The sequence below is a fragment of the Drosophila miranda genome (genome assembly GCF_003369915.1).
Source record: "Drosophila miranda strain MSH22 chromosome Y unlocalized genomic scaffold, D.miranda_PacBio2.1 Contig_Y2_pilon, whole genome shotgun sequence".
Lineage (NCBI taxonomy): Eukaryota > Metazoa > Arthropoda > Insecta > Diptera > Drosophilidae > Drosophila > Drosophila miranda.
Window position 1 is genome coordinate 28,888,712 of NW_022881614.1, and position 26,915 is coordinate 28,915,626.

Here is a 26,915-nt window from a genome sequence, read left to right on the forward strand (position 1 = left end):
ACATTCGCAAAACCAACTGCCGAGCACGAATCATTCTCCATCATGACAATGCGAGCTCGCACACATCTCGACAAACAGGTGAATTTTTAAGCAGTCAAAACGTCGAATTTATGACTCTTCCTCCCTACAGTCCTGACTTGGCACGCAATGACTTCTTTTTATTCCCTAACATCAAAAAAAAACTGCGTGGTCAACGTTTTACGAGCGCCGAAGAAGCAGTTGAAGAGTTTAAAAACCATGTTTTGGAGGTGTCTCAAGAGGAGTGGAAAAACTGCTATGACCAATGGTTCAAGCGAATGCAAAAGTGTATTGATCATCAGGGGGAATATTTTGAAAAACAATAAAACCATTTTCATTTAAAAATTGTTGTTCTTATTTCCTATTCCCGAAATATAAATAGCAACCCTCGTAGCACCGGCAAGCGATCGATCGCCATTTTGCTTTCGTCTAGTTATCAGCTGTATTTGCTCTTGTTTTGGTTTTGTTTTTGGATTTGTTTTTGTTTTGACTAGCTAGTCTTGAGGTGAGGTCTATTTGTTTCAGCTACCAGTAATTTTTCAAGGCGTCAGCGAATATGTGTGGCACAGAGAAAGAGGCCCTGTTTTGGCCAGATATTTCGATAATCGGATAACGATTTTTATGCGAATCTGGGCTGTACGAGTATATACATCTCCCCATCAAACCAAAGGATTGGAGAGCACATCTTCGTTGACCATGAAGATACGTTAATCTAAGGCTCTAAAGCTCAATAACGAGGCAGCTAAAACCGGTTTGAGTCACATTGAAATATATACTAGAATAGTAGACGTATAAGGTCTGGGACGTTTCTGATAATATTAAAAACTGACCTAAGTGCAGGTTGTTTATTTATATTTTCACTAGAATATATATATTGTTGACAATAAGAATCCATAAATATATAATATAACCTCATCACCTCGGTGCGTATGCACTTTTCATGAAGCATTAAATGTAATTTGTACTGCTACATTTTTTAAGGGTAAGCGGAAAGGCATTTTTCGTGCCACCATGCTTATAATATAATCAGTAAACAATGCTATACAATGTAGAGCAGTAAAACCAGTATATACATGAGTGGGAGGTTCGATCTCCATGACCCGCGATCACAAGAATACAATCAGAAATAAATCATTTAAGTTAATCTTTACACAATGTTCCCAGCAAGTCAAGATGCAGAAAGCTCAAGCAATCCTCTGTAATGTGTGTTTCTAATTCATGCAATCATTTCAAACACGCTTGTTGGTATAATTTGACAAAAAATCAAAAAAGGAGGCCCGAAATAAAAATTTTTAATTGATTATGAGAGTGTCTGCAGCCACGAGCGTCTGCCTATGATCACGTAGAGTCAGTGAGTTTTACTGATTAAAATTTGTTTGCTATCATCTGTTATTCATCGAGAGACCTTCCCAGCAAAGTTCAACGAGCCGTTAATGACTCTTGCAAAAATCTGACGTAACAATTTCAATCAGAATAAATAACATATGCAGTAAGAAACATTTTTCAACTGAAGATTTGATTTAAATTCTAATGTTATCGACAACTGCTTGGCGCCATACTATTGCGAGCAGCTTACAATACTAGTTTGTAGTGTTGCTGTGCGTTTTCAGTTGTAGTGCATACATTTTTCATATACTCTCACTTTTATGCTTTTTTTTTTTTGTTGACTGTTTTTATTTAATCATTATTTAACCACAATCAAATAAGAAGTCATATCTAAAATTCTGTGTTCAGGGATGAGGGATATATTTATCTAGTAATAATGTTTAAATCGAGGAATATGATTTATATATATTTATATATTTATAGAAATGTAGAAATGCCATTTAGAGCCATTTTCTAGTCCATAGCGGTTGTAAATTCATGATCAACATCCAATTCTGGATCTTTTTTCAAATATGCCGTCAATAACGAGTTTTGTCGTAAACACTGGCGCTTCCATGGGGTTTATATGAAAAGAATCGGCCATACTTGTAAAAATGTGCACATTGCATGTCTCGGTTTTGATATTTACATACAAATGTAGTTAACATGTAGCTATTATGTAGATATAGTATAGTTACTATGTAAAAGAATTACTTTTGTCGAAATTGTTGTTGACCTCTTTTGTTCAAACTTTATTTTATAAACCATTCAATAAAGATCGGAACTTTAAATTAGCCTATCTAGTAGAAAATTGATTCACCAATCGTATAAAACTATGTGGGCATGGCTAAATGTGCTATATAGCTGAGAATATTCCACGGAAGATCAAAAACGAGGAATATGATAAATTTTTGGTATTTTTTAGAGTGAGACCGTATATTTTATTGGGACTTGCTCTCTTTTCTTTGGGACTTACTCTCTATTTTGTAATTTGGCAGTAGTTTTGGCACATTTTCCCAAATTGAGGGATTTTTTCCGGGATACAATGTCCTTTTCAGCCCAACAATGTCCCTTACATTCCATACTCACTTACGTTTTCTTACGTCTTATGCTGCTGGCAACATTCACTTAGTATGGGCCAGACTCATGTGCCGTGAATTCGAGCAGCATGGCGCGGATTGAGCAACATTTTTCATACCCTGGGGAAATGCATGTTATAGAACTGAGAATATGTTTGTCATCTAATGCACCAATATAGGCCAAAACTATTCAGTCTCTGTTTTAAAGGTATTTTAATTAAAACCCTATTAACGAAATAGGGTATAGCTGAGCCCAAACTCCGGTTGCCGTGACATTTCATACTCACTTACTTTACATACTCACTTACGTTGCCACTGTTTTTTTGTTGACTTTTTTTTTGGTTAAACCTTGTTTTCTACACTATTCAATAAAAGAGAGTACTTAAAAGTAGTCAATTAGGTAGAAAGTTGATTCATTGATCGGATAAAATTATGTGCGCAGAACTAAGAGATTTAGTTAGGCAGCATTATTCAACGGAATAAAGAAATTGAGCAATTGGAACGATTTTTCTCTTACGTTTTATTACGTTTCATTTGTTTGACCTTTTTCGCTAAAACCTCTTTTTACGCAAAATGCAATAAAAGCAAGTTGTTAAAATAAGCCAGTTAAGTAGAAAATTTATTCATCAATGGGGTAAAGTTATGTGGGCACGGCTAAATGTTCTATATAGCTGAGAATATTCGTCGGAATATCAATAACGAGGAATATGTAAAATATAACTTGAATTCGTCAGTATATTTACGGTATATTTTGAAAATGAGGCGGTATGTTTCGGTATATTTCTGAGGGTCCGACGGTATATTTTATCGATAAGTGAGATAACAACAACAAACAACAAACTCGTCCAGCTTGCGACTACTATCAAATCAGGTTTAAAACCTAAAACAAGTACCAACATCTTCAAAGCTTTTATTAAAACAAAACAAGAATATGCTATCACAAGTTTTTCAGACATGGGATTTGGAGCAAGCAAAGATATAGAAATAGCGCAAGCTAAATCACTCAGAAGGTGTGTTGGGGTGCCACCTGACACAAGCAAACACGAAATTTTTGTCCTCGCTGGTGTAATGCCACCTGTTTTCAGGGCGAAATGGCTTACAGCCAAAGAACTGCTTAAAATTAAAAGGTTCAATCCAACAATGTTTGACGAGCTAATACGCTCTAAAGCGGATACGAGTTACACACGTACTTTAAGAGAATTTAATTCTATCTTTGTAAACACTCAAGACTGTGATAGTGTTAACACATGTAACAAAATCCATGTATCCATTCTACTGAATGGCCTAGTGGAAATATCCACAAGTACAAAATAGAAAACAGATTATCCTCAGTAGATGCCGAACTCGCAGGCCTTAAAAAGGCCTGCGAACTTTGTCTTAAATATAATTACAACGAGGGCGAACGTTGTGAGTTGCTGCGGACACCGCAACTCTACGGTTATACCCGATACTAAGTCAGTATGGCTCTCCTCCGGCAGACGCCGCTAATATTAAACGACACGACAAAGAGTGCGTGCGAGAGAGACAGAAAATCAGTCTGAGCGTGACGTCGGGCGCTGCGTAGCCACTGCAAATTGATTTGTTCCTATTGGCTATAAAAATGATCTGATCTGTTCCAGATTCAGCAATCTGATAGATATGGTCATTATCTGCGTTTTTAGTTTTCTCGAATGTGCAATATTGTGGATGCAACAGATTTTCGTCCTTTGTGTGGGCGGAAGGGGGTGTGGCGAAATTTTGAAACAAGCTCGTCTCGGTCCGATATATTAGGAGTGTGGATACCAAATTTGGTTGCTCTAGCTTTTGTAGTCTCTGAGATCTAGGCGCTAATGTTTTACTCTAAGCAAAGCCGGCTATGCTACGTGTGTGTTAGAGAGAGACAGGGCGAGAAAAAATGAAATTGTTTTCTTGATGCTGGCTATAATAATAATACGATCCAATTCAGATTCCGCACTCTTAAAGATATGGTCATTCTCTACAATTCTACGTTTTTGGTTTTCTCATATCTTTAAAATTGTGGATGCCACAGATTTTCGTCCTTTGTGGGGGCGGAAGTGGGCGGGGCGAAGTTTTGAAATATTTTTGTAGCAGTGACATATCACAGAAGTCTGGATCCAAAACATCGTTGCTCTAGCTCTTATAGTCTTTGAGCACTAGGCGCTGAAGGGGACGGACAGACGGACAGACGGACGGACGGACAGACGGACAGACGGACAGACAGACATGGCTCAATCGACTCGGCTATTGATGCTGATCAAGAATATATATACTTTATGGGGTCGGAAACGATTCCTTCTGGACGTTACACACATCCACTTTTACCACAAATCTAATATACCCCAATACTCATTTTGAGTATCGGGTATAAAAAGGCTGTGATTTTAAGTGATGGATTAGGAGATTACATTTAATTAAAAATAAGAATACAGACTCGTACCTAGTGAATGATATTCACAACATAATTAACCAATCAGACATTCAGAAACTTTACATTCTATGGCTCCCTGGTCACAAGGGTGTGGCCATCAACGAAAAGACTGACATAGCAGCAAAGGCTGCTACAAGTGAGGGGTTTACAATTAATATAAAATACAGCTACAAGGAGGCTCAAAGAGAAATTAGGAACTTTTTAGTATACAAATGGAATAGGACTACAGGACGAAGTGTAGGACGAAGGGATCCAGCCTCATAGACATATTTAGAGACATACCCAGTAAACCCTGGCATTTTTCTCTTAAATGGAATGCTAAAAGCATCAAGACCATTAACAGACTTATGACGGGACACACATACGACAAAGTCTTCCTACACAGAATCAAAGAAATTGACTCAAATATCTGCGAAACGTGCAATGTAACTGAATATGCCGAACACCTGATCTTCGATTGCCAAAGATTTGCCGGGCTCAGATGGAAATTCAAAATCTTTAAATATTATAACAATTTACATCAATTATTAATCAAACGAGGTGGAACGTTGTGAGTTGCTGCGGACACCGCAACTCTACAGTTATACCCGATACTAAGTCAGTATGGCTCTCCTCCGGCAGACGCCGCTAATCTTAAACGACACGACAAAGAGTGCGTGCGAGAGAGACAGAAAATCAGTCTGACAAAAATGATCCGATCTGATCCAGATTCAGCAATCTGATAGATATGGTCGTTATCTATGAATCTGCAATATTGTGGATGAAACAGATTTTCGTCCTTTGTGGGGGCGGAAGGGGGGGGGCGAAATTCTAAGAAATACGTTTTATAGTGAGATCTAACAGAGGTGCGGATACCAAATTTGGTTACTCTAGCCTTAATAGTCTCTGAGATTTGTGGATGCCCCAGATTTTCGTCCTTTGTGGGGGCGGAAGGGGGTGGGGCGAAATTTAGACACGAAACGGTCAAGGTCCGATATCACAGGAGTGTGGATACCAAATTTGGTTGCTCTGGCTCTTATAGGTTCTGAGATCCTTGAACTCATATTTTGCAATTGGCAAAACCGACCATGAAACCTGTGTGTTAGAGAGAGACAGAGCGAGAAAGAATGAAATTGTTTCTTTATTCTGGCTATAATAATTATACGATCTGATTGAGATTTTACGATCTAGAACATATAGTCATCCTCTACGATTCTGCGTTTTTGGTTTTATCGTATCTTTAAAAATGTAGATGCCACAGATTTTCGTCCTTTGTGAGGGCGGAAGTGGGCGGGGCGAAGTTTTGAAATATTTTTGTAGCAGTGACATATCACAGAAGTCTGGATCCAAATTTCGCCATACCCCCTCCCGCCCCCGCAAAGGACGAAAACCTGGGGATATTCAAAAATCTCAGAGACTATTAACGCTAGAGTAACCAAATTTGCTATCCGCACTCCTGTTAGATTTCACTATAAAACGTATATCTCAAAATTTCGACTAACCCCCTTCCGCCCCCCCAAAAGACGAAAATCTGTGGCATCCACAATTTTGAAGATACGAGAAAACTAAAACGCAGAATCATAGATAATTATCATATCTATCAGGTTGCTGAATCTGGATCAGATCAGATCATTTTTATAGCCAAAGGGAACAAATCAATTTGCACTGGCTACGCAGCGCCCGACGTCACGCTCAGACTGATTTTCTGTCTCTCTCGCACGCACTCTTTGTCGTGTCGTTTAATATTAGCGGCGTCTGCCGGAGGAGAGCCATACTGACTTAGTATCGGGTATAACTGTAGAGTTGCGGTGTCCGCAGCAACTCACAACGTTCCCCCTCGTTTTTATATACCGACCTGTCAAACTCGCCAAACTACATCACCAGTATCTGATCAATGTGGCTACAGTGCTACGATCAAAATTCCGATCATCCTTGAGATGATTTAAAACCAAAAAAAAAAGAAATTGAGAAAAAGAATATCACGGGAAATTGTTAATTAAAAAAGCATAACCTACGGGGTAGCGTAGGAGCTGGAGCCGGAGCCGTCGTATCGAGGACCCGAGCACATAACCTACTTCCGCAATTCCCAGGTGTTCGAGGAGGAGCTGGTGAGGGACAATCGCACCAGTTGGTTGATTTGCTTCTACACCGTTTGGAATCCGAGTTGTGTCCACTTCGCCCCCGTGTTTGCAGAGCTCTCCCACGAGTACAACGCTGAGTATCTGCGATTTGGAAAGATTGACATTGGCCGTTTTCCGGATGTGGCGCAGAAGTATCGCATTTCGGACAGCAGCTTCTCCCGCCAGTTGCCCACAGTTGTGTTGTTCCAGCAGGGAAAAGAAGTGGACCGTCGCCCCTGCGTGGATAACAAGGGCTAGCTGCAAAAGTTCTTCTTCTCCAGCGACAATGTACGTGCCACATTTGGACTGAACCAGCTATCGTCGCACAACACGACGTCGCTGCCATCGCCTCGAGGACACGTACAATTACACTAATAATTGAAACTACTTGTCACTGAATCGTGTACTAGCATACGTTGCCATTTTATGAATAACATTTGTGTAGTTGATGCATATGCATTTTTAATTTGTAGCTAATCAAATGTATTCAAATTGTAAAAATGAGTAAACGGAGTATGTTTAATTTCTGTTCTTTCATTGTCTTTGCTATTTTAGCCAATTAACTTAAGTGACCATTTCCCGTCGTCAGTTTCACAACGCCGAAGTCTATATCTGGATGGGATTTGAGCTACTGGAGGAATAGTTGAGGGTTATTTTTTGGATAGATAAATGTTTGGCAAAAATTAAATCATTAAAATCAAATTGTAGTAAATGCTCAAAAAACCCCTGCAATTTTATTAAGTACGGTTCAAGAAAAATTTTTGAGACAGCATTTTTAGTGAAATCATTTTAATATTATTTAAATATACATTTTCTATAAGATTTGTGCCTTTTTGGTTGAAAGTTATCGATATACATATGTATATTGGTGTGGAGTTACGCTAAAAGCCGAAGGTTCGTATCTTTGCTAAAAATCGTTGCGTTCAATTGTCGGTATAATTATATTTAAAATAAAATAGTTGGGCAGAACCAAAAAGAACCACCATGCGAAAAAATATTTAAAGTCAATAAAAACACATTTCCATATAATTTTGTAAATATAATATTTTCAAAATTTATTAAATGCTAACTTATTCAAACAATTGATAGATAATTGCATGTGAAACTCTATGAAAACGTTACGCTAGAATGGAAATGCATACGAGTATATGCATGTTATGGTAAGGAAAGTAGTGATGTTTGCTAAGCTTTGTCAAACTGAAGTTATTGTGAAGTGCCAATTATTTGGGTAAACATCAGGCGAAAGCCTATCTGCTCTTGTTTATAAAATATACAATGGAAGGGGTTGGTGTGCCCGTTATTGCTGCGTGTATGTAAAACGAAAATGTATAACAATGGAAATGGCACAACAAAAATGTTTCCGGCGTGTTGCTCTTCCCTTTGGGTGGTAGATGGCGGCGGCGGCCCCACCCACAGTCAGGCGAGTAACCGGGCCAGACCCAGGACGAAATAAACGCAAATCCCCTTTATCCATTCAATATGCATACTCGTACACCCACAGATGAACGACTATAAATGCATAAATACAGCCGACTGCACACACCCACGTCACATCCAAAAGGAGGATGGAGCCAAGGGACAAAATGGCAGATGGGAGCATCGCTTTTGCGGTTAATATTTGTATTTTTGCTTTATTTTCATTGGAACGGCAGGGAAACGGCCATTCCATTGTTCTCTTGTGTATTGTGTTTGGTAAATAATATACATAATTGTCTCCCACTTGCATGTGCGTGAGCGGTTATTTACGCAAATGTTCGATTTCAATAAGACGTGCTGTGGAAGACAAGCGTTTCCAACCGCAGGACTTTCGGACAATTATAGAGGCTTATGTCCCTGTGTTTAATCAGTGCTTCCTCATACCAACTGTCACTGTCGGAAGCCGTAGCCCTCTGCTCCAATAGTGACTAACAAATGTTATCAACAGCTTCTCACGGCGGAAATCCAATAAGCTGTGGCTGCACAACGCCAACAAAACGCATTGTCGTCGATATTTTCACTGTAATTCTCGTCATTGGTATAGCCAAACACTGTTGGTCACATTCAATTGATTTTAAGTGATTTTTCCGACGATACCCTACTCTCTTTTTCATTGAGGAGTAGGTAATCGCATATCATGAATATCATGAAAATGTTCCTGAAAAGTCAGATGTGAATTATAAGCATACGTTGTAGTTGGCTTAGGAGCAATTCAATCTATTGTAAGAGTGTGCTCTGCGTCTTAAGGGCGTTCTCCACAAAAGGGTATTCGAGCTTCGACTTTCCATTGGCCATACGATCTCACTCGTTTCATTTCGTTTTGAGGACGGGACGTATTTTTAATCCGTTTAATATCGTTTGGTCGACACTCCGAAGTGGATTTTGTGTATTTCTGTCAATTGCTGACAATTAAATTAAAATTCCAGTCAATGCCAGCCGCCGTTGGAGTGGCAAGCCGCGGGGAATTGCCGCAGCAAAGGACGAAAAGCAGTTCAGGAACAGGTGCTTCATTCCTCGATTCACACAAAGCCACCAATAAACCATACACAGCCCATAGTAGCTAATCTCAGTAAAAGATTTAAAAGTGTAAATATTATAAACCATCCGAAAGTAATACAAAAAAAGTAAACGAAAAAAGATGTCCTCTCCGTGACAATGCGTTATTGCAGCATTGGGATTGCAGCACCAGGATTCAAACCTGCCACACCTTACCACGGCCACAACGTGGGGTCCTAACCACTAGACGACCACGGCTACGAAGACACTTGAAAGTAGCGCTGCAAATAGCGCACAAGAACTACATAAGTAGAGCGTCGGCCCCACTTACTTGCAGTTCTTGCTCTCCGACCCGGGAGGGAGCCGTGCTTGGCTTAGCATTTAAAATCGTTTTGCTCTCAGCAGTGTTTCGCTGCTGTTATATGTATTAATGTTGCTGATGCGGCTGTCAGTGGTTTTTCGGAGAACAGAATCCAATCGAAATCAGTGCCGGAAAGGCCGACAGACAGAGGACTGTGTTTCCGAAAATAAAAAGTTCTAAAAATAGCCATGAATAAATTTGAAAACATCCGAAACTAAAAGAATACATTTATTTGATTTTTCTCTACATTTTGTTGTTGTTGTACCATAGCACAGCTTTGCTCTGTATAATATTACAGTAAAGTGAAACTAGTATAAAACACTAATACCCAAATAAGTAGAAATGTATCCACTTAATCCTTAGGGACACACATATGTAGGTGAAATTTTCATAATTAACGCATTCATAGCTACACTCGACAAAATTTGCATTACGCATTCAAATTTGCCGTCCCTGCGTGGATGATCTTTCCCTCTGGGTTATTTGTATAATTGACTTTTCCAGAATAATAATGAGAGGTGTTGTGCATTTTACAAAGATACATACACACATTATATGTATGTACACGCATCCTATAAAACTAAAATTATTACATTCGAAAGCGACGCTTATCTAAAATTGCTACCCCTAGGAGATAAGAACATCAGTAAACGCTTACAGGCCAAAGAACAGAACCGTCGCGGCAGTGTTTAGTGGGTTTTGAAGTCCTCGAGGATCGAGGTATTTTTCGCATAGGCCAGTAGTTGCTGTGGCGTCCTCTTGGAGGCATCTTCCAGTGATGCCAGCACTGGGGCGCCCAGGTACTTCCTCCTTGCCCTTAAGAGAGCAGGACAGTTGCAGATGAGATGTTCCAGGGTTTCGGTTGCCCCAGGTTCGTCACATTTCCTACAACTGTCTCTGTTTGTGATGCCTAGCTTTGTTGCATGCGCCGCAGCCAGGCAATGGCCCGTTAATATTCCCACTAATAATCTGCAGTCCTTCCGTGGTAGGTGCAGCAGGTAGTGGCTGAGTTTGTCATTGCGTTCCTTGCACATGATTTTCGAGGTTCTGCAGGCGGTGGTACTCCTCCACCTACATTCGGTTTGTGATCCGGCCTGCTTTTCTAGATCGCTTTGCAGCGTTCTGAGGGAGACAGGCACGTTCTCGGTTCTCGTATTCGCCAGCCCGACGCCTTCCTTAGCTAGTACGTCCGCCGTATCGTTCCCTTCGATGCCCTGGTGGCTGGGAATCCAGTAGATCCGCACTGACTTTGTCGTGCTTAGGGTATCTAGGTTGACCGCATCGTGTGCTCTTTCAGTGAGAAGAGCGACTTCCGCTGCTTTCCTGATGGCAAAAACCTCTGCCTGGAATATGCTACAGTGGTCCGGTAGCTTATATGACAGCCTTATCTCAGGGTCTGTACAGTATAGGCCCGCTCCTACTCCTCCGTCCATCTTGGAGCCGTCCGTATATATATTGAGGTGCTCCGTTTGGTCTCTTCCGATTTTCCAGTCTTCAGGTCCCAAGGATGCAGTTGTTTTTACGTCGAGGCATGTTTGGGGGGTCATGTAATCAGTTGATCTGTTCATTCCCCTTCCAATTGAACTATGCCCGTATTCTTGTGGCGACATATTTCCTGAAGCGATGAGGCGTTGTGCTGCCTTTCCTGCAGTCAGACGGGCGTGGATGTCTAGGGGTTCGATTCCAAGTAGGGTTTCGAGTGCTTTTGTTGGGGTTGACCTCAGCGCCCCTGTAATACAGAGCAAAGCCTGTCGCTGAGTCCTTTCCATAAGCTTATGATACGTTTTCTTTCCAGTAGCTTGCCACCACACTAAGACTCCATACAGCAGAGTTGGTCGCACCACCGAGATGTAAATCCAATGCATCAGAGCCGGAGATAGGCCCCATGTGCTGCTGAGCATCTTCTTGGATGCATAAAGCGCAATGGTGGCCTTCTTCACCCTTTCCAATACATTGGGTTTCCATGCCAGTTTACTATCCAGTACTGTGCCCAGGTATTTGACTTGTGTTTTTGGGGTTAGCCTAGTTTGATTGATCTTCGGGGGGGTCCATATCGCTACCTTGTACCTCTTGGTAAAGAGGATGAGGTCCGTCTTGTCCGCGTTGATACTGAGTCCTACTTCTTCCGCCCACTCGCGTATCTCCCTGAGTGTTCGTTGCATTAGTGAGCTGAGGTTCGATGGGCAAACACCCGTAATAAGTATGCTTATGTCGTCCGCATAAGCTGTTATTATTGGGGCCTTCCTTTCGTATCTCTTGATGAGGTCGTCGACCACCAGATTCCACAGGAGGGGTGACAGGACTCCACCCTGGGGTGTGCCTCTGTGTGCCTCTTTCACCATGGAAGCGGTGCCCCACTCTGATTGCACCCGTCTGCAACCTAGGAGGTTCCTTATCCACAGGTTGATTGCTGGGTGTGTATTAGTTGCTACCAGGCAATTTGTTATTGCTTCCGTAGCCACGTTGTTGAATGCTCCGGAGATGTCCACGAATACTCCCAGTGCATACTTTTTATTGTGAAGGGCTTTCTCAATGGTAGCTACTACCGAATGTAGTGCGGTCTCCACCGATTTCCCTTTAGTATAGGCATGCTGGTTGGTTGACATCAGTCCCCCTACCTCATTTCTGATGTGTAAGTCCAGCAGCTTTTCTAGCGTTTTTAATATAAAGGAGGTAAGGCTTATCGGTCTATAGTCCTTGGGACTCGCATGGCTGCACTTTCCTGCCTTTGGGAGGAAGACAACTCTCGAGGTTCTACATTGGATAGGGATATAGCCAGTACTTATACAAGCTGTGAATATTGCGGAGAGCCATGGGGTAATCGCCTCTTTGGTCACCTGCATCATGGCTGGGAATATCCCGCCAATCAAACATTTATAACTAAAAACGAGGGGGAACGTTGTGAGTTGCTGCGGACACCGCAACTCTACAGTTATACCCTATTTTAAGTTAGTATGGCTCTCCTCCGGCAGACGCCGCTAATATTAAACGACACGACAAAGAGTGCGTGCGAGAGAGACAGAAAATCAGTCTGAGCGTGACGTCGGGCGCTGCGTAGCCACTGCAAATTGATTTGTTCCTATTGGCTATAAAAATGATCTGATCAGCAATCTGATATATATGATCATTATCTATGATTCTGCGTTTTTAGTTTTCTCGTATCCTCAATATTGTGGATGCAATAGATTTTCGTCCTTTGTGGGGGCGGAAGGGGGTGGGGCGAAATTTTGAGATATACGTTTTATAGTGAGATTTAACAGGAGTGCGGGTACCAAATTTGGTTACTCTAGCCTTAATAGTCTCTGAGATTTGTGAATATCCCCAGATTTTCATCCTTTGCGGGGGCGGATACCAAATTTGGTTGCTCTAGCTTTTGCAGTCTCTGAGATCTAGGCGCTAATGTTTTACTCTAAGCAAAGCCGCCTATGCTACGTGTGTGTTAGAGAGAGACAGGGCGAGAAAAAATGAAATTGTTTTCTTGATGCTGGCTATAATAATTATATGATCTGAATCAGATTTTGCACTCTAGAAGATATAGTCATCTTCTACGATTCTGCGTTTTTAGTTGTCTCGTATCGTCGAAATTGTGGATGCCACACTTTTCGCCCTTTGTGGGGGCGGAAGTGGGCGGGGCAAAGTTTTGAAATATTCTTGTAGCAGTGACATATCACAGAAGTCTGGATCCAAAACATCGTTGCTCTCGCTCTTATAGTCTTTGAGCACTAGGCGCTGAAGGGGACGGACAGACGGACGGACGGACAGACGGACAGACAGACATGGCTCAATCGACTCGGCTATTGATGCTGATCAAGAATATATATACTTTATGGGGTCGGAAACGATTCCTTTTGGACGTTACACTTTTACCACAAAAAAATTAAATTTTCAACGGTTGTTGACTTTAAAAGGGAGCGCCTTTTACGTATGGTTTCGCCTGCACTTGAAAATATGCGCTCGCATGGCACTGAGGTGGCGACTAAGCAGAGGTGCTTCAGCATATAGTTATAAAGTAGCGGGTATTGCGCTTTCCGCTGATTCCACTATACCAATGGATCATCTTTTCGGCTGATGTACTCCTCAGCCAGGTACTTATCCATTTATCTTATGGATGCTGCCGTATTGTTGGTGGGTTGGCTTACTTGCTGAAAAGTGGTATCAAATTCAGCCCATATTGTGTCCTCTTCTTGTTTTTTGTTGCTTATAGCTTCTTGTGGAGGTTCAGGGAGTGACCGTATTGTTTGAGCCAATTTTTTGTTGATATCCGCTACTGACTTTTTAAAGGCCTCCGCAGATTTAAATGCGCGTCCTTTGAACCTGGGATCCAGAACAGTGCTCTCCGCATACAAAATATTAGCCTCGAAATCGTTAAACCTGCCGTCCATCTCGTTTATGATTTCATTGATTACTTCGGCAACTAGGTTATTTTTAACTGTTGGATATATTTGAGCCATTTTTCTTTGAAGTAATCCAGTCAAAGCAATTATTTTTGACAATGTTACGTTTTTTTCAGCTGAGATCTCTTCTGTAACTTCATAAAATGGCTTTAATACGGGAAGCACTCCATCAATGACATCCCAGTCTTCTGGTGACAAAATTAAATCTGTCCTTGTTGACAGAGCTGCCACGACTGCCTCCTTCAGGATAGACAGCCGTTCAAACATTTTGTACGTTGAGTTCCAACGTGTTGGCACATCCTGTGTTAGTTTGAGGTCAGCCAACTTAAGCAGCGCTTGCATATCTTTAAGCTTTTTTAAGCCTGATGTGCTGCGATGAAAATATTCGCTTATAGCTTTAGCTTTTCTGCGCACACTGCTCATTTTATCTAGAGCTTTTTGGACAATTAGATTTAGGGTATGAGCAAAACACCATATATGACTCCAATTGCCGGTTCTAATAGCAAGAGCAATGTTGTGTGCATTATCGGATGCTATTGCTGCGACTTTGTTTTTGAGATCCCATTCATTCACAATTTTTTCCAAAAAGCTGCACAGATTCGCAGCAGTGTGCGACGCTTCAAAGGCCTGACAAGTAATTGTATAGGAGGTCAGCATCGTTGATTCCTCATCGATAAAATGTACTGTGACAGCCAGATAACTTTCGTTGGTTATAGATGTCCAACCGTCTGTAGTTAAGCACACCGCTGTGGCCGCACGTGCTTGCTCTTTAAATGGCGGCTTAAGTTGCTTTGAGCTTTGCAACTCAAAATAGATTTGCAATACTTGCACTTGGCTTCCTGGCGTCCAACTTCCTCGAAATGGTTCCAAATCTCACTACTTCCGAATAAGCGACATAGTGAATTTTTCAAAATTGTAAACAAGCTGCCAGATCGCAAAATGCCCTTTGAGGAGCAAAATTGCGCAAAAAGTGAGAAGAGAACAAGTGAGTAAAAATGAACAAGTGAGTAAAAATGAACAAGTGAACAACAAAGAACAAGTGAACAAAAAAGAACAAGTGAACAACAAAGATCAAGTGAACAAAAAAGAACAAGTGAACAAAAAAGAACAAGTGAACAAAAAAGAACAAGTGAACAACAAAGAACAAGTGAACAAAAAAGAACAACTTGGAAGGAACATGTTCAGTTGCTCACTTAAGTGAACAACTCTTTTTTGTTCACTCACTCATGAGCAACACAACACTACTATATGGTTATTATCTCCTTATGTTCGACTGATAATCATGAATAGGATTTGTAAATAAACGCTTCAAGTGCAATTAAGACTTTTTAAACTCCCCGCAAATACTTATTTTTATTTTCCATCAAAAAGTAAGTTTGCATGCAGCACGTATCCCTATCCATATCCATGAACTTTCCCTTATTCGACATCCCCATTCAGAAGTTTCGATTGGCAATAGCCGAATCCCTACAACCCAAACTCGAACAATCCAGTTTCATAGAATTTTGCATTTAACGATTTTGCAATTACCCATAAGCACAATATTATTTCAATGGCACTCTTGTTTTTATTTTTAAAGCTATTTGTGAACGCGAGTTTTCCCCATGAAAGGGTGGGATAAATGAATGAAGGCTGGTCTCGTCGTTTCGGTTTTTTTTTGCCGAAGAAACGCAGTACAGCTATCCGCTGGAGATGATGATGAGCTGTGTGATGGTGCCGCTGGACCCGGAGCTGCCCAAGTGGATGTACGTGGTCTGGCCCCTGGGAAAAGACATCTGGTCCACCCTGTTTCTTGCCATATTCTATGTGACTCCTTTAACAGGAACATGCTTCAGGCCATGGCCATCCTGATGATCAGCCCCAAAATGAACATGAATCTAAGGTTGAGCCAGGCTTCATTGCGCGTGAATTTGTTCTACACGCTGCTGTTCGTCCTCGGCTTCATTCTCAACAATTACCACTCCAGCCACATGACAGCCTACGATATGAAGCCGGTGTTCACTCGTCCAATTGATACCTGGTCGGATCTGATTTTCTCACGGCTGCCCATCATTCTACCGGAGTCGTTGCTGGAGGAACTGCGCTCGCTCCCTGTTGTAGACACATCCTCGCTGGAGCCTCAGCTTGATTCGCGCAGCTCACAGGACTACCAAACCCTGCTGGCGAGTCCCTCACGGTCCTATGCCTATGTGGTAACCCAGGATACCTGGAAGTTCTTCAACCGCCAACAGCGCGTCCTCATCCAGCCCTATTTCCGCTTGTCCAGTGTGTGCTTCGGCGGCCTCTTCAATGTAATTCCCATGGGAAGGAACGAGAGTTTCGCATTGGCGCTGGATCGTTTCATTCTATACAGCTGGCAGGCTGGTCTCTGGAACTACTGGGAGGATGTGGCCTTTCGCTACGCCGTGCGGGGCGGCTATGCTCAAATCTTTCTGGACACATACCCTGTGGAGCCACTGGATCTGCAGTTCTTTACCACAGCCTGGTTGGTGCTAGTTGTGGGCTTCCCCGTGAGCTTTTTGGCCTGGTGCATTGAGATATGTGTGCATCGGCGGAAGGCGAGGCGGGTCCAGTACGATCGCTTTGAATGCTACGGTTGACCATTTGCTTATCAATTATATTGATCAAATATAAATTAATCTTTTTTTTGTCACAACAAGAGGCCAAGGTCTTAAACAGAGACATAAAATACTCACGGGATCTTGTGATATGCAAGGCATGAATGTCTCACTGCTCGAATGCGATTAGAATGCTTATTATTTTCTTGTTTTACACGGTTTTAATTGCTGCCATGGGAGCCATGACCCAAGTACTCCCATTGGAGTTTCTAATTGATCCTGAGGCTAACCTGCGTAACAAATCGAAATGCGTACCGTTCAATTACCCCGTGGAGCCTCATTGGTCAAGTCATGTGGTCATCGGCTCTGATAAGAGTCGCTCTCCTGGCACTGGTCGCTGCTCAGTCCACACATGGCTGGAACCATGAACAGATACATGTACAACCTATTGAGTCCCTTTGCTCGCTTGGCTGTATTCCAGGAATTTGTGTGGTTTGTAAGTCAGAAGCTGAGCGTGGACGAGATTGATCAGTTCATTCGCCTCATCGGTGAGGCATTCGGGGCGTCCGCCACCCAGACAGTGGTAAACAACAACACGGAGATGCGAATAAATCGATCGCCGGCAAAAAGGAACCATATAAGCTTCGTGTTCACCACGGGCGTGGATGATCCCATAATGGAGGTGTTCAGAAAGGTGCTGCTGGGTCGCCACTTCTACTTCTCGATGATTATGACGTTGGACAAGGTGGGTAAGGACATGAAGCCAGTTCACGATCTCCTGCGCTTTGCTTACGACCAGCAGTTGTTCAATTCGATGATCTACTTCGAGTCCGAGGACGGAATCAATCAGCTCTACGGTGTTGCAAAGTTTCCATCCATGCAGTTCATCAATCGCACTGATTTCATGAAATTCTTTGCCGAAGTCGCAAAGAAGATTCAGAACGCCCACTCGGATGTGGGGGGGTTTCCCAACACCATTGCGCCAGGACTTGCCGCATATGTTCGAGTCCCGCGGCGACTACGATGGCAGCACCTACCGGATAATAGAGACCTTTGTCCAGTTCATCAATGGGAGCTTTGGGGAGCTGTTCCTGTAACCCGACGCCATCGGCGGGAAGGTGATCAACATGAAACAGGCCCTACAGCTGGACCGGGATCGCCAGGCGGAATTCTCCGCTCATGCCTATGCCCTGTTCATGGCGGACGACGAAGTGGAAAAAACCTACCCCCTGCATGTGGTACAGTGGTGCCTGATGGTGCCTTTATACAACAGTGTTTCCACGTATCTCTACCCCCTACAGCCCTTCGATTGGACGGTTTGGTTCTTTGTCATAGGTTCATTCCTTGCTTTGCTCTTCCTTGAGCTGTTCTGGCTCAAGAGGTTCGGGCACATCACCGGTGTCCATACCGTAGTACTAAGCTCGTTCTGCTACATTATCAATGTGCCTACTGAAGGGCAGCTTAGCGGCCGAGCCTGCTGCGTTTCCTGCTCCACGGTGTTCTTCCATGGATTCTTCCTTTCGGTCAACTACACGTCCACTCTGGGCAGCATTCTCACCGTGAATCTATTCCACGCCCAGATCAACTCCATGGACGACATAGTGCGGGCCCAGTTGCCAGTCATGATCATTGACTACGAGATGGAGTTTCTGCTGGAGATTAACCAGGAGCTGCCTGAGGAGTTTCGCAAGCTGTTGCGGCCGGTGGACGCTGGCATCTTTGCGCAGCATCAAACGCGGTTCAACAGCTCCTTTGCCTACTTCATCACGGAGGATAGCTGGCAGTTCCTCGACGAGCAGCAAAGCCACCTGTAGCAGCGCCGCTTCAAGCTGAGCAACATCTGCTTTGGCTCCTATCACCTGGCCTTTCCCATGCAAATGGACTCGTCTCTGTGGCGGGACATAGAGTACTTCACCTTGCGCATCCACTCCTCGGGGCTGCTCAACTTCTACGCCCGGAGCAGCTTTGAGGCTGCCCTGCACGCAGGCCTCGTGGAGCGCATCCCGGACACCCAGGAGTACACTGCTGCTGGAATGCAGCATTTGGCCATTGCCTTCATTTATCTCCTGGTGTTGAGCGCAATAGCTGCAGCTGTGTTCACCATGGAACTGCTCAATTGCTCAATATTTCAAAACAATTAAAATGAATTCTGCTAGTGCTTCTATTTTATTTATTAAGCGTCACACTCAATACACCCTCACCCTCTCATGAACCTTCTCAGAAACGATCTTGGCTTAGGGGTAACCTAACACGTCGCCTGAAGGTCACGTATTCGTACCATTTCATCTCCACAGCAAAGACGAGTCCGGACAGCACCAGGCCCAGGCACCAAGTTCGCAGAATGGTCGAGAGGAAGCTCAGACTCAAGGGGATCGGTTCCTCATCGAAAATGTGAAGTTTGATAAAATTCAGGTCCAGGTCAGGTCTTCCCAAAATGCCTCGCGCTGCCAGTGGTCCATGAGACCCGCCTGCTGGGCCACCATAATGAACTCCTTCATCGGCGAGCGCAGGTGGGAGTCGCGGTGCATGGGGTAGACATGGTAGTAGGGACCCTCGCAGATGTCCGTGAGGCGGAAGATGGGCTTCCGCAAGTGCAGCTGCTGCATGGCCAGGAACTGCCAGCGATCGCTGGTCACCGTGTAGCCGAAACTCGTGTTGATAGGCTCCCTGTGGGTGTCTAAGGCCTGCTTATCCACTACGTCGACTTGTTGCAAGAAGCTGGCCGGATACTGCTGGGGCGATTTGGCGATGCGATCGTGCTCGACACCCATCATCAGGATCCTCAGATTCGCCTCGACTATGTCATGAACAGTGCTGATTTGCCTTTGCGGCGGAGCCGTGGTGAAGTAGCTGGTCATCCTCGAGATGTACATGTTGGACGTGACTATTCCCATGATGGCGAGCAGAAGATACAAGTATCGCATCCGCAGCATCGGCGTCTTGATGATGTAGCTCGGCGGTCGGCCATGTAGGTCAGGGTGCAGATGGACTGGAGGAGAGCGGCACTGAAGTCGCGCGGCCGCAGGGGCGAGCACCACCAGATGGCCAGGGCTATATAGAAGACGAACAGAATTATCGAAAGCCAAACGTTGTCCTGAAGAGCCTCTCGCATGTACTGTTCCGTTGGGGACTGATTGAGGAAATGCACCATGAGGCAGCAGTCGTTGATGCCAATGGGGTAGCTGTAGCTGACCACGTACCTTCCTAGCATTTCGGTGAATGAGTGTATTAGCGTATCGTATACGCCCTGAGCCACCAGATCTAGGAGATTCGTTAGGTTCAGATAGTTCGTGGACACGTTTGTGTCCAGTATCGTGGCGTTCACAATCTCGAGGAATCCCAGAAACAAGTTGCCGCTTGTACCGTGAACAAAGTTATTCTCGTAGCTATTGGTGGGACGGTCGGACTTGAAGGCACGTGGGAGGTCGTAGAGGATGGGGGTCCTGACCACATAGCCCTTCATATTCTTGCTATGTTTCTTAAAAAAGTCCTCGGCTCGCCACGAGTCTGTCTTGTTTACCACTGACGGTGTGGGGTAGGGATCCAGCAAGAACACATTATTCTTGATGGTAATCAGCACTGTGTTGATAAACTGCTTGCTCCACATCCAGTCGTAGAGACCTTTGACCTCGTTTGAGAGCAGTGTAAAGGCGTCGAAGCTCACCTCGAAGTCGCGGGTGTCCATTTTGGGATACAGTATGAAGATGGTCTTGCGCCAGCGTACTCCCCGCAGGCTTTGCGCTGCCAGTTCCATAATGGGATCGTCCCGTTCCGTTGTATAGACCATGACCAGTGAGGGAGTGCTGATAAACTGCACCATCGGTATGACTGCATTGTGTTCACGGGTTATGATCAAATTCGGTGCTAGGGGAAAGGTCGTCCAGAAGTCGTAAAAGAAGTCCTGGGAGTTCTTGTTCTTGAGATCCAGTCTCTCCGATATGTAGAAAATAAAGTTCTTGAAGTGGTACAATTGGGTGATCTCGAACACAATTGGAGTTTCTGTTGGACTACCGTGAATGTCAGTAATGGCTACCAAACTGTTTAGGAGCGGCAAAGGGAGATTATTAGTCATAACTTGTATCTTTTCAAGCAAAACAGGTAAATAGTCGTTTGTGTTTTCGATAGGAAATGTATATCTTGCCTCATTTCCGGTCCCGCGTAAACTGGCTTCGCTCCTGGCTTTAAATCAGCCCTATCATCTCTTTGTACATATCCATTAACTCATAGAACCCCAAAGCAGTTTTATCTCAAGTGCAAATCGGGCATATTTGCCATTTAGCGGTTTATGCCACAAGGGCTATATAATTGGACAAATCGGTTTGAGTCAGGCGATTGGGAAACCTGTGACAGCGGCACGGCGTTTTGTTCTGCCCAAATGCATGTAGGCCAGAACACCCAAGTCGAGGTCGACACGACTGAAATCGGCATAACTGCAGCTTAAATTTGACCTGTCTATAAAACTTTCTCGTCGCTGCAGCACACTGAAAGAAATGGAATGCACGCTATGCTAACTCAAATTCTATAGAGTACATGCCCATAGGCTAACAACTTAATTAAATTTTTGCTATTCCGATAAATACATATGTGTATAATGGTATCTGTATCTGTATTTACCTTCTTTTTTTTCTGTAAGCCACTTATATGCAAGCAAGCCGACACGCACTAGCAGGAGCGGCCTTTGTGCAGGACTCTACAAATAAATGGTTTCATTTTGCCTGAATCGCTGCAAAACGATGCTGACCCGCTGCCTTGTTGCAATGATCATTAATTTTAATTGCCGCAAAACTCCATAATTGACGCAAATGCCACGAGCCGGCAGCTTTCGCACGAAAGCTTATCGAGCCTTGTCTTGGCTTTTAAGGCCACACATGCCTGCCTGGCTAATGCAATTAGGTACGCAAACACGGAGCACCCACCCACCCACACGAGCACTCGCTTTTAACACATACACAGAAACACAGGAACAAAGATAAAAAGTCATCGCCAATGCTTGCGGCTTAAAATATTTATGATTGATGCAGCCAAAGGTTCATCCTCTTAGTCGTCCTTTATGCCTTATTGACAGCATCATTTTCGCTCCTTTGTTTGCCGAATGATTTGTCAAAATATAATTTAAGGCTTACGTAATGCCGCCGTTGTTTCGGATGAACATTGTGCCGCATGGAATTCTCGTGAGGCTCTGAATGCGTGGGAACAGGACCAGCTGTCCGACACCTGGAGCTACACTTAGGTCGGAGCTCTGAAGAACAGAGTGAGTACAGGGCCTGGCACTTTAAAACTCACGAGTGAAATTCTTTCTTCCTTAATGTTTTTGCCACAAGCTTTCAAATACATTAGCCATATTGTTGAGCCTAACTCCTCTTACACCCTGTACGCCGCTTGGATGAGGTTAATACATGTTTAATCTTTAACGATATTTCGTTTTTATACAAATATTGTTAGTAATAGTTCAATATAAAGCTATAAATCACCTATTCTTTTGTATCCGCATTCGGGCAATTAGTTTTTAGTCTATTTCCCAAAATGCAATTATCATTAACCATCACTATCAATGCAAATAAAGACCAATTAATTGATAAAGAATTCATATATGAATCTCTACGTGACAATTGCGTTCTGATGCCAGTCAAGTCGACACAATCTGAAATGAAGTTATAAATATTTTGCCACCCGCCAGCGCTCTCCGACTTTGGGACTGGGTCTGTTTCGTGTTTTCGTTGTCTGTCAAGGATTTTTATGTACATGTAAGGATATCGACTTGTGCATGAGAGTGGGGATGGGATGTTTTTTTCGCCATTTCTAAGCGGAAGCGAAATACGCGAGAGTAGTGGAAAGCCCTCGAGTTGTTTCCCTGCCGTTGCTCATGTCAAGTGCCAGCTGCTGTCGTGCCCCATGCCCACGCCAACGCCAACGTCCACGCCCATGCCCCATCCGACAATGGGGATGCACTTTCGACACTTAGTACTGCCCCCATGGTTGGTTACTTCCCGAGGGCCGTGCCCCGTGCCAGGTCCCAAATCTGCCCACCACCGCCCTTCGGCCAGCAGGTGTGTTTGACTGCCATTGCAGCATGTGTCGAAGCGTGTGCAGGTTGTGTCTGCATCTGTGTCTGTGTGCCGAGCAACTAACTGTTAATGCTGAAAAATGTATTTTCTAATTTACCCTCCCCTCCTCACCCCACCCGTTACCCGTCTTGTTGTCCGTGCTGCTCTCCGTTCCTTTGTCTGTCCGCCCCTGCAGTTTTCGGCAGCGACCACGGCCGAGAGAGCAGGTGCAGGCAATGGCAATGGGCCCTGGCCGGCCATGTTAATGAAAAGTAATTATTTTTGTGCCTAAACTCCCGTTTACTGATGGAGGAGCCAAGGAGCAGCTAGACCGCCAACTTTGGCCATGGGAATCACAATTTCGTCGAAGGAGCTCAGAGGAGCCAGCCCCATTCAGAAAATGTGATCCGCCACAGAGGAAAATGCAATTTGCACATTAATATCTCAACTTTAGCTAATTTTCAATATTCAACTTACGAGCTGCCGGTGCGCCGAGAGCTGTCAGCTGGGCGGAGCTCCGAAAAAAGGCAATTTCTGTACTCTTCGATGCATACTTAATGGGCTTCTGGAAAGGTGAAACGGTGAAAGGTGAAAGATAACGAGAAGGAAAGAAAAGCAAAGCAAAGCTGATTTACCAGCAAGGGAATACTTTGTGTTGCAAAAGTGGGAAAACTCATAGTGAAATACCGTACCACAGGCACGTAAGTAATCACGTTACGTATACGTAATATTTCGAAAGTGCTCAATGCAGGAAGTAAACGCGAAAACTTCTATATTACGTTTAAAAATTATTTGTAGATATTTAAATTCTTTGCCACTCGTTGATGAAAGGATGTGACGCTTCAATATTTCTCGTACGCTTCTTGCTATGAAAGGATATGGCAGGTTTCCTCCAGTTAACTTCGTTTCAGGTAGCATTCTCTCGGCAGTAGTTCATACTAGTGAGTTGTTTCACTCTCAATTAAGGGCGAACATGTTTATTAACTAAATTAAATGAAAAATAGTTAAGGCATTGCAGCATCCATCCAAAGTTTACCCACTTAGACGGCAGCATGGCTGTGGAGATAATGTTTTTTATCCCCAATCGGCCGACTAATTATTTCGAATTAAATAAAACTCGGCGCAGAAATAAAATTACGATATGTTCTTTAATGCGTGACATCCAAATTGCAAGTGTGGCTTGCCTGCCCTTTACATTGCCGCTCCGATCGCTAAGCGCAGCTTCGCTCGGCCGACGTCGGTAGGCAGACGCAAAGCGGAGAGATAGCGAAGAGCGAGCTGGCAGAGAGCGTTTAGCAAGGCAAGCAAGCGCAAAGCTTTAACAAACAAATGAGTGACATAGACATAAGTAACAAACAAAATAAGCGGCTGAGGGCCAAGAATTAGGTGCTATTTGGCAAGCAGCTAATCGGCTGGGTTCTGCTCCGAACATTCACCCCCCGTTGGAAGGCAAAGGCTTTCAACAGATCCATCCTGAAGGGGCAGAACCGCTATTTTTCCAACGGCCCTCTTGAAGATGCTTGCTTGGGCGCAGCTGGCGGCTACGCTGGGATGATCGTCGAACGCAGCAATCGGCGCTTCTTTACGAAGGCGGCTTGTCGTGTGTAAGTGTGTTTTAGCACCGAATTGTGCTTAACCGCCGAAAATTTGCTAGGGCTAACGAATGTCGATCGCGAATGATTATTAATTGACACTGCAACTCAGAGATCACGTCGGGGTCACCAAATTTTATGTCGAGATAATGTTTTTTATCCCCAATCGGCCGACTAATTATTTCGAATTAAATATAAATAAAATTACGATATGTTCTTTAATGCGTGACATCCAAATTGTAAGTGTGGCTTGCCTGCCCTTTACATTGCCGCTCCGATCGCTAAGCGCAGCTTCGCTCGGCCGACGTCGGTAGGCAGACGCAAAGCGGAGATAGCGAAGAGCGAGCTGGCAGAGAGCGTTTAGCAGGGCAAGCAAGCGCAAAGCTTTAACAAACAAATGAGTGACATAGACATAAGTAACAAACAAAATAAGCGGCTGAGGGCCAAGAATTAGGTGCTATTTGGCAAGCAGCTAATCGGCTGGGTTCTGCTCCGAACAATGGCTTTTTGGCAGCTGCTGGGGATTTCTTTCTTTCTCTGTATAATTTAGCCATTTTATGCAGCGAAAACCAGAGGAGACCAAGACACAAAAAAACCTCACTTTGCTTTCACGCCTTTTCGCTTGCTTTGGCCTTTTGCCTCATTATCTCTCCCCCTTAGCTCTCTCTCTTTCTGTCTCTCGCTGGGCCAAGCAACAATTGCTGGCTCCGTGCACGGGCACGGTCCAGACGGGAGTCGTTTGCTGAATGAGTCAAACTGGATGAACTTCTTGGCTGGTCCTCCTGGCTGGGCACCAGCTACAGGGTGCGAGCAATAATAATGTTTGCAATTCAACTAATGAAGACATTCGCTGCCCGCTGATCAGTAACCAAAGTTTCGGAGAAGTCAATTAGAATCTCGCGGTCTGTCCAGAGTGCAATTTGGAAAGACCACGTAATGCACAGATTTGTGCATTTTCCGAGCTTCTAGGATATTGTCTGTGCAATCTGTGTCTGGTAAGTGCCATACTTTGACACTGAACAATATTAATTGAGTATTTTTTGTTACGCTTGTTGTTCTGACACTCGAAATGGAACAGCATTTGTTTGCAGCGTAAAAAGAGCATGCAATCGAGGGGCCTGAGTAGTCGTAGATAAAGGGATGCCTGTTTGCCTATACCATTTATTAAGGGTGGCCTCTGTAACGACAGTGGCCCCCCTCGCAATTGCATGTTTGCTCGTGGGTCTGTGGATTTGAAATGTGGCATAACAGGACAGTTTGAAAGGGGCAAATGAAACCGCTTCCACCGCAGACTGTCACCGGGAAACAACCAGCGCGGCGGGGCGGGTCGGGACGGGACGGAACCGAACCGAACCACCCGACATGACAAAGTTTTTGCCGCACTCGGCAGCAGTTACGGATCCACGCGGATCCTTAATCGGAGATAAACTGGGGAGGGGACTCTCTAGAGAGTGCAGTCGTCGGGATGATGGCTGGAAACTACGAGTGAATGTATGTAGGAAACGAAGGAAAGAGAGAGACACGAAGCGGTCGTGTTTTCGTCGTGTCGTCGGGATAGAGTAGTAATCGGCTCTGAGAGAGCCGATAGCAAGAGAGAGAGATCAGTCAGTTGTCAGTTCAGCCACGCATCAGACGTACACGCATATAATTAGTCACAAACATACTTGTAAAACTTGGAGCTGTTATAATTTTAAGTCCAACATACTTATCAAATAAATGTTACTCGTTGCCATCAAGCAACTTAAACTTCTACAAATTGGGGGCTCGTCCGGGAGAAATGTTTAACACAATACCTGTTAAACATTTCTCCCGGACGAGATAGTCAAGTTGTAAATTTTGGTAGCTTTTCGATACCAGTGAAAATCGATGAGATTGAAATGGAGGTAGAATTTCATGTCATTCCAGACGAGGATATTGGTTTTGAAGCCATTTTAGGAAGGACTATTCTGAATCATGTTGACATGCAAGTTTCTAAGACAGGAACAAGATTTGTTCGTAGAGTTTGTGGCGAGGATAAAGATAAGAAACTTTATCAGGTAGCATCGTCCTCATGCGTGGAATTGTTTAATGAATATAAAGGCATTTGCATGTCAAGTATTAACGAAGTTGAGAAGGAGTTTTCAATTGATGTTGGTCATCTCAGTGAAGCACATGCTAGAAAGGTTAGGGGTATGGTAGGAAAGTACCAACCTCAGAGAAATGTAGATGCACCGATAAAAATGAAAATTGTATTAGTGGATGAGATACCAGTTTTCCAGCATCCGAGACGATTACCGTTGTGTGAACAGGAAATCGTGGACAAGCAAGTTGAAGAGTGGCTGGCTCAGAAGATTATAAAGCCAAGTACATCGGAGTATGCATCACCAGTAGTGTTGGTACCCAAAAAGAACGGTAGCAAGAGACTATGCTGTGATTACCGAAAGCTGAATGAGAAAATAGTTCGCGATAACTTTCCAATGTCACATATGGATACAGTGTTGGAGAAACTGCAGGGTGCAAAGTATT

The 26,915-nt window shown here is 43.8% G+C and overlaps 4 pseudogenes; 3 read left to right on the forward strand and 1 right to left on the reverse strand.

Annotated features, from left to right (window-relative positions):
* Positions 1–3,120: 3,120 nt before the first annotated feature.
* Positions 3,121–7,436, forward strand: LOC117193926 (annotated as a pseudogene).
* Positions 7,437–8,380: 944 nt separating this feature from the next.
* LOC117193927 lies at positions 8,381–16,816 on the forward strand (annotated as a pseudogene).
* A 382-nt stretch (positions 16,817–17,198) lies between these two features.
* Positions 17,199–18,915, forward strand: LOC117193928 (annotated as a pseudogene).
* A 56-nt stretch (positions 18,916–18,971) lies between these two features.
* Positions 18,972–21,926, reverse strand: LOC117193929 (annotated as a pseudogene).
* Between the last annotated feature and the right edge of the window lie 4,989 nt (positions 21,927–26,915).